General features: G+C 39.1%; 1 protein-coding gene across 3 annotated transcripts in view; it reads right to left on the bottom strand.

The window, feature by feature from the left end:
- Positions 1-12,549, bottom strand: part of ACER3 (alkaline ceramidase 3) — a 159,647-nt gene that overhangs the window by 124,447 nt on the left and 22,651 nt on the right. The gene's annotated exons all lie outside the window — the stretch shown is intronic.

Raw genomic sequence — 12,549 nt, 5'->3', positions numbered from 1 at the left:
ATTTAAAGGAAAAAAAAGAAAAAAAATATATATATATACAAGATCACACAGCTTGTAAATGGCAAAGTCAGGATTCAAATACAAGGATATTGATTATAAAATTTATTTTCTTTTACTTATTTTTTTTTTTTAGAGATGGGGTCTTGCTTGGTCACCAAAGCTGGAGTAGAGTGGCGTGATCACAGCTCCCTGAAGCTTTGAACTCCTGGGCTCAAGTGATCCTCCTGCCTCAGCCTTCCAACTAGTTGGGAGTACAGGCACATGTCACCATGCCCAGCTAGTACTGTCATTTTAGCAATATTAATTCTTCTGATTCATGAGCATGGGATGTCTTTCCATTTGTTTGTATCCTCATCAATTTCCTTCATCAGTATTCTGTAGTTTTCCTCATAGAAGTCTTTTACCTCCTTAAATTTATTCCTATGTAATTGTTTGTAGCTATTTTAAACAAGATTGCATTCTTGATTTCTTTTCAAGCTAGTTCACTGTTTGTGTATAGAGATGCTAATTTTTGTATATTAATTTTATATCCTGCAACTTTACTGAATTTATTGATCAGTTGTAAAAGGCTTTTGGTAGAGTCTTTAGGTTTTTCTATATAAAGGTCATGTCATTCACAAACAGGGACAATTTGACTTCTTCCTTTTCAATTTGGATGCTTTTTATTCCTTCCTTTCTCTTGATGAACTGCTCTGGCTAAGACTTTCTGAATTTATTTAATTTAACTTAATTTCTTAAACAGTGTTAAATTTATATCAAGTTCCTCAGCAGTAAGACAAAATTAAAGACTAGAAAACAGAAGTTTTAAATTTTAAAAAATTTCAAATCTCTCAAATGAATTATGCTAGTTCTACCAGAATCCTTTGGGCCAAGTTCTACTGGAACAAGATATTATTTTCCAGGGTACTCACTGCCCGAGTGTCAGCTTTTAAAGGTCTGAAAAAAACTGCTTTAAAGAAAACCAGAGAAAATGGGATCAGTCAGCCAAGACAAGTGTGCCACAGCAGCAAACAGAGGTTTCTCTGTGATCCAACTAAAATAGCAGTGTTGTTAAACCCCCACACACATATAACTGGAATATTTGCATGGTCTTTCCTATTAAGCTTCAATCTAAATACTAAATTTATTATTTTAAAACCTGGTTTTATTTTTTAAAATAGAATGAAAGCGGAAAAAACACAGGGTAGATAATGAAAGAAAGAATAAAGCAGAAGGGAACCAAGACCTATTGAGTTTATATTCCTATAACCATACTAGTGACTTTATTTACATAATCTCTTTTGATACAAAATATCACCTTATAAGGCAGGTGTTATCATTCTCATTCTACATATTAGAACACTTGAGGCCCAACGAGGTTAAGAAATTTTTCCAGTGTAATATAGCTGCTAAATGGGAATATCTGGATTCAATCTTATGTCCCTTTAACAAGAAGCTGTATTCTTCATGCTGAAAAAGCAAAGGACAAAAAAGAAAACAGAAGAAATACAACCTTCATGCTGAAAATGCAAAGGAAGAGAAAGAAAACAGAAGAAATACAATCGTGAGTGTTGGTCTATACTAATAATTGTTAAGAGGCAATCCAACTATATAATTCTGGCAACTTGTGAGTATAAACAAAACAACACTCGTGTGCTTTTTCCTATTTTAATCACTTCACAACAATCATTAGCACAGAAGACTTCTGTGACCAAATATGTGGCGGTTTCTCCCACAAACCAAGCAAGCAAGCAATTCTACAGCAGACAGCAGCTGGGTGTTCTCCAATTCAATTCAATTCTGAAGCTATCTACTTGGAGATAGCCTCAGAAACCACAGGTTGAGGGCTTGGTCCCACAAGAGAGCCTCTTCTTTACACCAGTCACAAGTCTAGACCTCCAGACTGTCTGACCAACTGGCTTCAAGTTGGGGTTCCTACAACCCCCTCTTTGGGTTCAATTAATTTGCTATAATGGCTCACATAACTCAGGGAAACACTTATTTGTGTTTATCAGTTTATTACAAAGAATATTTTAAAGGATTCAAATAAACAGTCAGATGACTCACTATCAGATTAGAGTCCTGCCTTAGTCAGGTGAAAGGAGGGCAGCAGAAGATCAGAGAGAGAGATTCTGTTTCCTGAGGCCTGCTTCTGAAGCCTAGAGTGTCCCAACATTACAACAAAAGACTATAACAAGGGTTATGAAAATTATGAGCCAGGAACCGTGGATGAAAATATATATGTGTGTGTGTGTGTGTGTGTGTATAATATCACAATACTGGATTCATCTGAACCTCTATAAAATGTATTCAATTGTATTCTATATGATTAAATGACACTGTTTTAAGACAACTGTTTTATTACTGTAATTTTTTTTTTTTTTTTTTTTGGAGACAGAGTCTCACTCTATCGCCTAGGCTGCAGTGCAGTGGTGCAATCTCAGCTCACTATAACCTCCACCTCCTGGGTTCAAGCGATTCTCATGCCTCAGCCTCCAGAGTAGCTGAAACTACAGGCGCACGCCACCTTGCCTGGCTAATTTTTGTATTTTTTGGAAGAGACAGGGTTTTGCCATATTGGCCAGGGGTCTCAAACTCCCGACCTCAAGTGATCCGCCCGCCTCAGCCTCCCAAAGTGCTAGGATTACAGGAGTGAGCCACTGTACTCAGTGATTACTATAATAAATCATTTATCTTGTGTTCTATTTACCCTTTTCACATTTTTAAGTGTATACCTTAGCTAGCACATAACGTACTGGGAAAAATATATATATATATTTTTCACGTATCTTGCAAACTAATGTACATATAGTAGATGTTTGGTACATATTTATTGGCTGAACATTTTGTATACTCACTATGCCTTGAAATCTATAAGTACAGGAATAGTTAATGTGATTAGCCTTCAGTGACTTTGGAGTTCAGTCTGGAAAATGGTTCTGCTTTAATCAATCATGAGCAATATGCGCTGCTTCATCATTTCTCTAGTACCCTCCATTTTATTAAAATGACTTTATAATGACAAACAGGCAAAATAAGTCTTATTTATTCTGAAGATTTCATTGGGCAGAATATGAACTCCTCATTCATTCAACAAATATTTACTGAGAACTTAATCTATATTAGACATTGTGCTAAATGCTGGGGATATGTTGTTAAAGCCAAAAAGTTCTCTAACTTGAGGTATCATCAATATAGTAGAGAAAATAAACATACATAGAAATAATTATAGTACTGTCTGTAAGGTGTGGGCACATAATTTGTTCATCCAATAAATATTTATTGAGAGTCTCATGTACTAGACACTGTAATAAGCCCTGGGATACAGCAATGAACAAAACCACAGGGGTCCTCCCCTCATGACTTTACAATCCAAGATGGTCTCAAAGATTTCTCAAGTCTCCACGACAATGAATTCATGGTAAAAAAAATCACAAGAATACGTGAGGAAACATGCAGCCATAAAAGAGAATCAGCAAAACAATAAGCAACAGAATTAGACAAGCAAAAATGAAATATATTGAAATTAATGAATATGAAATATTGTGTTTTAAAAATATTTAAAGAAACATAAGATAGCAAGAAAAAATAACCAAGGAAGAAAAAATAACAAAAATGGCCAGGCAGATCTGAAAAAAAGAAACAATACCCCTAGAAATGAAAAGAGAATAATTAAAATACAAAAAATTGAATTTAGAAGAAAAAAAGAAATAAGGCTGAGTTAACAAAATAAAGAAAGATGATAGGCATAAAGCAGAACATTCCAGACAAAGACAATAATGTATGCAAATACATGAAACTATGAGCTGCATTCTGTGTTCAGGAATACAAAAGCAGTACCACACAAAAGTGCAAGTGTTTAGAAAGGCCATTAGAGAGGGAATCAAGGGACAGATCGTGAAAGTCTTCATATGCTATACTTCTCAACTCTATATTTCCATGTGTGTTAATACTGATTATCTGATGCACTTATATGTTTTTAAGTACACCTATGTGTATATAACATTTAGTATTTCCAGTATTGAAATAAACCCTTGGCTAAAAGAAAACAAAGAAATAGCTATTAAGCAATGTGACAGAAAACCCAAAAATTCTCTCATTACAAATACCTAGATGAGTTGTAAAAATTAAACAAATAATATTTTTTAAATGCACAGCTGGGCTCCAAAAAAACTAAAAGTACTTCTTAAAAGGAGAAAGAAAAAAAAAAGAGGCAATTGAAAACTAATATAGTAATAACTCAGTTATGAGGGCAAGAGATAAGGCATTGAGTTGCCTGTCTCAGTACCATAGGAGGTTGGGTTTCAATGCTCACACAGGAATGAGAGATGAGGCCTTGGACCACACAAGGATAGGAAATGGATCTGAGATCATCTATATAGAGCTGAGATGCTTGTGGGGCTACTTAGTAGCTAAATGAAATAGAAAAGTAAACACCCACTAGCACAAAGGAACAAGAAGACCACTGGTCTTTCTTGACCTGGTCACAGGGTAAAAAGTAAAAAGAAAACAATAATTACTGCACTTGGAAATATAAAAATAAGGTATGTGAAACACAGATATCTAAAGTGGCCCCCAGATCCCCATCCCCTGGTATCTATAGTCTTGTGTAACTCCCTCCTTTTGTGTATAAGCAGAAACTGTGACTTGCTGCCAACCAAGACAATAAGGCAAGGTGACAAGAGACACACAATTATGTGTATGTGGTGACATTACTAAGACTGTAGCACCCATCTTGCTGAAGTCTCTCATTCCCTTGCTGGCTTTGAAGAAACAAGCTCCTATGTTGTGGTCTGCCTATTTTGGTAGTCCCATATGTGAAGGGCAGCCTCCAGGAGCTAAGGGCAGCTTCCATCCAAAAGCCAACAAGAAACTGAAGCCTGTCAGTCCTATAACCACAGGAAACTGAATTCTGCTAATGGATTCTTCCATAGTTAAGCTTCAGATGAGACCACAGCCCCAGCTAACACCTTGACCGCAGCCCTGTGAAATCATAAACAAAGGACTCAGCTAAACTAGATCCAGACTCCTAACCCATAGAAACTGTGAGATTATAAATGTGTGTATTCCCATATATAAATATATGGTAATATAATTACTGAAAGTAAGACACTGGGGAAAAAATATGCCAGGCAAAAGAAACAGAATAGATTTTAAGGAATACATTCAATATATAGCTTAAATTTCAGATCATTTTTTAAATTAATGCCGTGTTTTGTCTAGTATCTTAAAAAAGCAAATCATTTATTTATTGATTACACACAACAGCTTTGTATCAGTTTCACAGCTGGCAGAGCAATTTATGAAGCTAGCTGTACAGCATGCTTACCATACATATAACCTAAAAAGACGCTCTTAACAGAGGGCAATAATAAGCAAGGCAGGCTATAATTCCAGCACTTTGGGAGGCTGAGGTGGGTGGATCACTTGAGTCCAGGAGCTGCCAAGACCAGCCTGTGCAACACGGTAAAACCCCGTCTCTACAAAAAAATACAAAAACTAGCCAGGTGTGGTGGCATGCACCTGTAGTCCCAGCTACTCGGAGGCTGAGGCAGGAAGATGGCTTGGGTCTGGGAGGTCGAGGCTGCAGTGAGCTAAGATCATGCAACTGCACTCCAGCCTGGACAACAGAGTGAGGCCCTATCTCAAAAAAAAAAAAAAAAAAAAAGTTACCTATAGTAATTAACATCCACAGACTCCAAAACAGCTTCAATTAGTTATGGTAATTTCTAGACATATAGGAGAAGTTTTATGCAATTTATGCACATGCATGGGCATCACAAAAACTCATATATACTCTTCTGAATGGTAGCACTTTTCAAAATAAGATTTGAAATACAAAATCAATTTGTATTAGTTTCCTCATTTGACCTTCAAAACAATCCTATTACATAAGCAGGACAAATATTTTATAAAAATATTTTATAACAATGTCTTTTCTGAATGTTTTAAATATATATACATATTTGAAAACTATATACTTTTATAAATGATAGCTACCAATTATTATGATTTACTTTAGGAAGATCATTTTCTTCATCCATCTAATGCATGGTATATAAATTTACTTCATGCAGTCTCTCTTTGAGTTCTCCTTTGCTTTCTCATCACCTACTCTTACAACCTTTACCCCCCTTAAAACCAATCTATCTTTAGTCTCCCAATCTCTGACTGAAAATATTTTCTAGAAAGTTAAAGATAAAAAACCTTATCTGACATATACATATATTTGGAGACAGGGTCTTGCTCTGTAACCCAAGCTGGAATGCAGTGACATGATCATGGCTCACTGCAGCCTCAACCTCCCAAGCAACATTCCTACCTCAGCCTCCCAAGTAGCTAGGACTACAGGCACGCACCCAGCTAATTTTTGTATTTTTTGTAGAGACAGGGTTTCACTATGTTGCCCGGGCAGGATTTATACCTATTTTTGTCATCACTTATTTTGATCATTCTTAAATTTTATATATTGTTCTTGACAGTAAGTTCTTATACTTAAAAACCCATGATGGTATGGCTCATGCCTGTAATCCCAGGACTTTGGGAGGCCAAGGTGGGAGGATTGCTTGAGTTCAGGAGTTCAAAACCAGCCTGGGCAACATGGCAAAACCCCGTCTCTACAAAAAATACAAAAATTAGACAGGTGTGGCACATGCCTGTAATTCCAGCTACTTGGGAGGCTGAGGCACAAGAATTGCTTGAACCAAGGAGGCGGGGGTTGCAGTGAGCCAAGATGGCACCACTGCACTCCAGCCTGGGCCACATAGACTCTGTCTCAAAAACAATAACAGCAAAACCCCCACAGTACCTTGAGTACCTAGGCCTGTTTTGTATGATTTCTCTCCTTTAAAATTCCATTCTCATTCTTCATCAATCCTAGTCCCCCACTATGATCAAAATCCTCCTTTGCAGCCATTTGTTTCATGAAAACATTTCCAATTTAACAACATCTTCCTTTTTGATCATATAACTGTAGCATGCTAATATATCTCCCAAGTGTTATACTGTTAATGGTATTCGTACCTGACTTGTTCTGAACTGAGTATAAAAGTTTACTCCCCTGGCTGAAAACACTCCAAAGGCTTTCAACTGCAAATAAAATAAAAGCCAATCTCTTTACCATGGTCTACAAGGCTAACACAATCAACCCCTGCCTATCTCTTCTAATTACTCTCCTTTTTGCTCATCATTCCCAAAACACTAATCTTCCCAATGTTCCTAGACCAAACCAAGTCCATTCCAGCCACAGGGCCATTTGCAGTACTGTCTGGAACATCATTACCCCAGATTACCACATATACCATCTCATTCTTCAGGGCTTATACCAGATGCCACCAACTCAAAGACGCCTTCCTTAACTACCCTATCTAAAGAAGTCCTCTAGCCATTCTCTATCATATTACCTAGTTTTATTTACAGCATTTATCACAATTAGCAACCACTTATATACTTAACCGTTTATTTGTCATCTTCTCTCAATAGAATGCATGTTCACAACAACGGCTTTCTTATCTGCTTTCCTCACTGCCATTATCAACAAGTACCTAGAACAGTGCTATGATAATCACGTTTTCTGGTTTCTGTATTTCATGTTTTGGTATATGGGGCCTTGCTTACCCTAGTGGAATCGCTCCTCCCAGAGCTAGCCAGGTAGCAAAGGAGTGCACCTTCCATATGCAAACCAAACAGTCCAGAGCCCATAGTCCCAACTACCTCATTTATCAGACTCTCACACTCTAGGCCACTATTCCCCTACCCAAATCATCCCAGGCCACGTACCATACAACTAGTGGCAGCCCCTACATCCCAGCGTCCACTGAAATTACTCAAAACTAGCCAAGCCTAAGCCTACTCATAATGCCTTGCCTGTTCCTTCCTGCAGAAACCACAATAAAGCTGTATGACCATGTTTCCCCCTACTTCCTCTGCCCCCCGACTGACCCTGGTGCTTTCTTAAGTGGCCCTACATGGTGTGTTATTCCTCCTGTTTCTAGGAAACTGAGTATAAAAACTTCTTCCTGGGCAAGGGGAGGGACAGTATTAGGACAAATACCTAATACATGCAGGGCTTAAAACCTAGATGACGGGTTGATGGGTGCAGCAAACCAGCATGGCATATGCACATCTATGTAATAAACCTGCACGTTCTGCACATGTATCCCCGAACTTAAAGTAAAATTTAAAAAAAAAAAACAAACTTCTTCCTTCATGACAGTCATTTCTGTGTCTCTGTGTCTAACTATACCTGATTAAAACAAATCCCAGGTACCCTTAAAATAAGTGCCTAGCATACAGTACATGCAAATAACACATAAGAATGCAGAAAGGGCGGCCGGGCGCGGTGGCTCAAGCCTGTAATCCCAGCACTTTGGGAGGCCGAGACGGGCGGATCACGAGGTCAGGAGATCAAGACTATCCTGGCTAACATGGTGAAACCCCGTCTCTACTAAAAAATACAAAAAACTAGCCGGGCGAGGTGGCGGGCGCCTGTAGTCCCAGCTACTCGGGAGGCTGAGGCAGGAGAATGGCGTAAACCCGGGAGGCGGAGCTTGCAATGAGCTGATATCCGGCCACTGCACTCCAGCCCCGGCAACAGAGCGAGACTCTTGTCTCGAAAAAAAAAAAAAAAAAAAGAATGCAGAAAGGTTTTAAGTAAAGAATAAGAAACAGTAATATATAAATACTTCAAACCAAAGGAACTTTAAAACAAAAAGCATTAGAAGAAGAAGGATCTGGCTGGGCTTCGTGGCTCACACTTATAATCCTAGCACTTTGGGAGGCCAAGGCAAGTGGATTGATTGCTTGAGCCCAGGAGTTTGAGACAGCCTGGGCAACATGGCGAAACCCCATCTGTACTAAAAATACAAAAAAGTAGCTGGGCATGGTGGCATGTGCCTGTAGTCCCAGCTATTCCAGAGGCTGAGGTGGGAGAATCAGCTAACCCCAAGAAGTCAAGGCTGCAGTGAACTGTGATTGTGCCACTGCCCCCCAGCCTGGACAACAAAGTGAGACCCTGTCTCAAAAAAAATTAAAAGAGAAAAACTAAAAATAAGAATCCAGTTCACCAGGAAGACATCATAATCCTAAACATATTTGCACCAAATTACATAGCCTCAAAATACTTAAAGCAAAAACTAACAGAATAATAATGAAGAAAATAAAACAAATCCACCAACATGGTAGAAGATTTTAATACACCTATCTTAATGTTTAATAGATGAAGCAACTTTCACATGCTCCCCTGTACAAATCAGTAGAGTTAGAAAAGACTTTTGTTGTGGGATGTCAGGGACCCTTAATGGAGGGACCGGCTGGAGTCAGAGCAGAGGAACATAAATTGTGAAGATTTCATGGACATTTATCACTTCCCTAATAATACTCTTATAATTTCTTACGCCTGTCTTTACTTCAGTCTCTGAACATGAACTGTGAAGATTTCATGGACATTTATCAGTTCCCAAATAATACTCTTACATTTACTTACGCCCGTCTTACTTTAATCTCTTAATCCTATTATCTTCGTAAGCTGAGGATGTATGTCACCTCAGGACCACTATTGTACAAATTGATTGTAAAACACGTATGTTTGAACAATATGAAATCAGCACACCTTGAAAAAGAACAGAATAACAGCGATTTTAGGGAACAAGGGAAGACAACCATAAGGTCTGACTGCCTGCGGGGTTGGGCAGAAAAGAGCCATATTTTTCTTCTTGCAGAGAGCCTACAAACGGACATGCAAGTAGGATAGATATCCCTAAATTCTCTTCCTAGCAAGGAATATAATATTAAGACCTTAGGAAAAGAATTGCATTCCTGGGGAGAGGTCTATAAATGGCCGCTCTGGGAGTGTCTGTCCTATACGGTTGAGATAAGGACTGAGATACGCCCTGGTCTCCTGTAGTACCCTCAGGCTTACTAGGATTGGGAAACCCCAGCCCTGGTAAATTTGAGGTCAGACCAGTTCTCTGCTCTCGAACCCTGTTTTTTGTTAAGACGTTTATCAAGACAGTATGTGCACCACTGAACACAGACCCTTATCAGGAGTTTCTGATTCTGCTCTGGTCCTGTTTCCTCAGAAGCATGTGATCTTTGCTCTGCCTTTTGCCCTTTGAAGCATGTGATCTTTATGACCTACTCCCTGTACATACACCCCCTCCCCTTTTGAAATTCCTAATAAAAACTTGCTGGTTTTGCAGCTCAAGTGGGCATCACAGACCTACCAATATGTGATGTCACCCCCAGCAGCCCAGCTGTAAAATTCCTCTCTTTGTACTCTTTCTCTGTATTTCTCAGACAGGCTGACACTTAGGGAAAATAGAAAGAACATATGTTGAAATATTGGGGACGGGTTCCCCCGATAGACTTCAACATCACAATGGGCTTGATCCAATAGATGTTAAAACTAATGACCATAAGAACACTACAATGATTTGGGGGACTTTTACTGCTAGCCATAACAGAGTAACTGGGACTGGATTTTCCCTTGCAGTTAACAAGTATAAAAGAGGACAAATTCTATGCAATGTGATCCCTGAGAAAAAGAGAAATAAATGAGGTAAACTCAGCTTTCTGGAGGAAGTATTTCTAGACTTTGGTGTAAGGAAAAAAAAAATCCAAGCATAGCACAGCAGTCTTGTGGAGAAAGAGCTCCCAAACTTTGCAAGGAATCTTCAAGTCTACCACCAAATAAAAAACTGCACATGCTCACAGTCTCTTAGGCTGAGAGAAGAACTAATAGCGGGAGAAATAACTACTATAGAGCTGTAAACCAAACAACTACCATAACACATAGGGTTTGAGACCTTCACATTGTGACTAGAGAGCACAGTGATCATGCTGAACACTTAGACCATCCAGTAGAGATCCTAGACCATTTTGGTAACAAAGCAAAACTACCAAAAGAATAAAGACAACAACTCTAGAACCACTCCCAAAATATGCTTTAAAACAAACCTTGAAAGGGATCAGCTGATCAGAATCAAACTGCTGGCCAGAACAAAATCCAACACACTTTAAGAGAAGACAACAAAATCTATTCACTCAACGATATCCCATTACCATGTCTGGCATCCAAACAGAAATTGCTAAACAAGTTAAAAAGCAAGAAAATCAGCTGGGCACAGTGGCTCACACCTGTAATCCTAGCACTTTGGGAGGCCGAGGCAGGCGGATCACTTGAGGTCAGGAATTCGAGACCAGCCTGGCCAACGTGGCAAAACCCCGTCTCTACTAAAAATATGAAAATTAGCCAACTGTGGTAGTGCACACCTGTAATTCCAGCTATTAGGGAGGCTGAATGAGGCAGGAGAATTACTTGAACCCAGAGGGGTAGAGGTTCCAGTGAGCTGAGATTTTGCTACTGCACTCCAGCCTGGGCGACAGAGTGAGACTCAGTCTTCAAAAAAAAAGCAAGAAAATCATTCAAAAGAAGCAATGCCAAAATGACAGTGATGAAACTGACAAAGATTTTAGATCACCTATTACAAGTAAGTTCAAGAATCTAAAGAAAACATGGACATAATGCGGGGAGAAACGGAACACAGTAAAAAGGTCCATATACCCTTCTGCTTCCAGCAATGACAGAATAAGGCCCTACTAGCTAATTCTCCCTCAGAAAAATATGGTAAAATCTAGGATAATACAAAAAAAGATTATCTGGAAGCACCGGAGTGTAAGAAGCTGACAAATTCTAATGCAGAGTACACATTTCAAGAAGTGTGTACGACTGTACAAAGTGAATTCCCATTTTCGCAGCTTGTAGCCTTGGGATAAGTGCAGCTGACACAGTACATAAGAAACAGGAAAAAGTAACACCACAGGTTTGCTGGCCTGGGGAACCAGCACACTGAAGCCAGAAAAAAAATATGGCATTGAAGAGAACTGAAGAATCTTGAAAGGGAAAACAAAGAAGGGATCTCTAAATTCTGTCTGCCCATGTCTCTGATTGAACCATGAACCACATGCGCATATAACAGATTGAAAGAAGTCCAGCTAAAGACAAATGAGATGCTGGCCAAGAAACAAGAGTGTACAGTTCAAGTCAAGTCAGTCAAGATAACTAAATGCCAGTTAAAATAACAGAAACAACACTCATAAGAAACAAAGATACCTGAATCTCCACAATTTAACTTTTTTTTTTTTTGAAATTGAGTCTTGCTCTGTTGCCCAGGCTGGAGTGCAGTGGCACGATCTCCGCTCACTGCAAGCTCCGCCTCCCAGGGTCACGCTATTCTCCTGCCTCAGCGTCCCGAGTAGCTGGGACTACAGGTGCCCGCCACCATGCCTGGCTAATTTTTTTGTATTTTTAGTAGAGATGGGGTTTCACTGTGTTGGCCAGGATGGTCTCGATCTCCTGACCTCGTGATCCGCCCATCTTGGCATCCCAAAGTGCTGGGATTACAGGCGTGAGCCACTGCGCCTGGTCAATTTAACATTCTTTATGTTCAGTATAAAGCCTAAAATTACCTAACATATGAAGAACCAGGAAAATGGTTCTTACTCTATCAACAAAAGAGTATCAATTGAGACTGATCCCAAGATCATCTAGATGTTAGAGAAAGCAGACAA

This window comes from Rhinopithecus bieti, unplaced genomic scaffold, assembly GCF_001698545.2.
Source record: "Rhinopithecus bieti isolate Rb0 unplaced genomic scaffold, ASM169854v2 scaffold_23868, whole genome shotgun sequence".
Taxonomy (NCBI): domain Eukaryota; kingdom Metazoa; phylum Chordata; class Mammalia; order Primates; family Cercopithecidae; genus Rhinopithecus; species Rhinopithecus bieti.
This window is presented reverse-complemented; position numbering and strand designations above follow the sequence as displayed.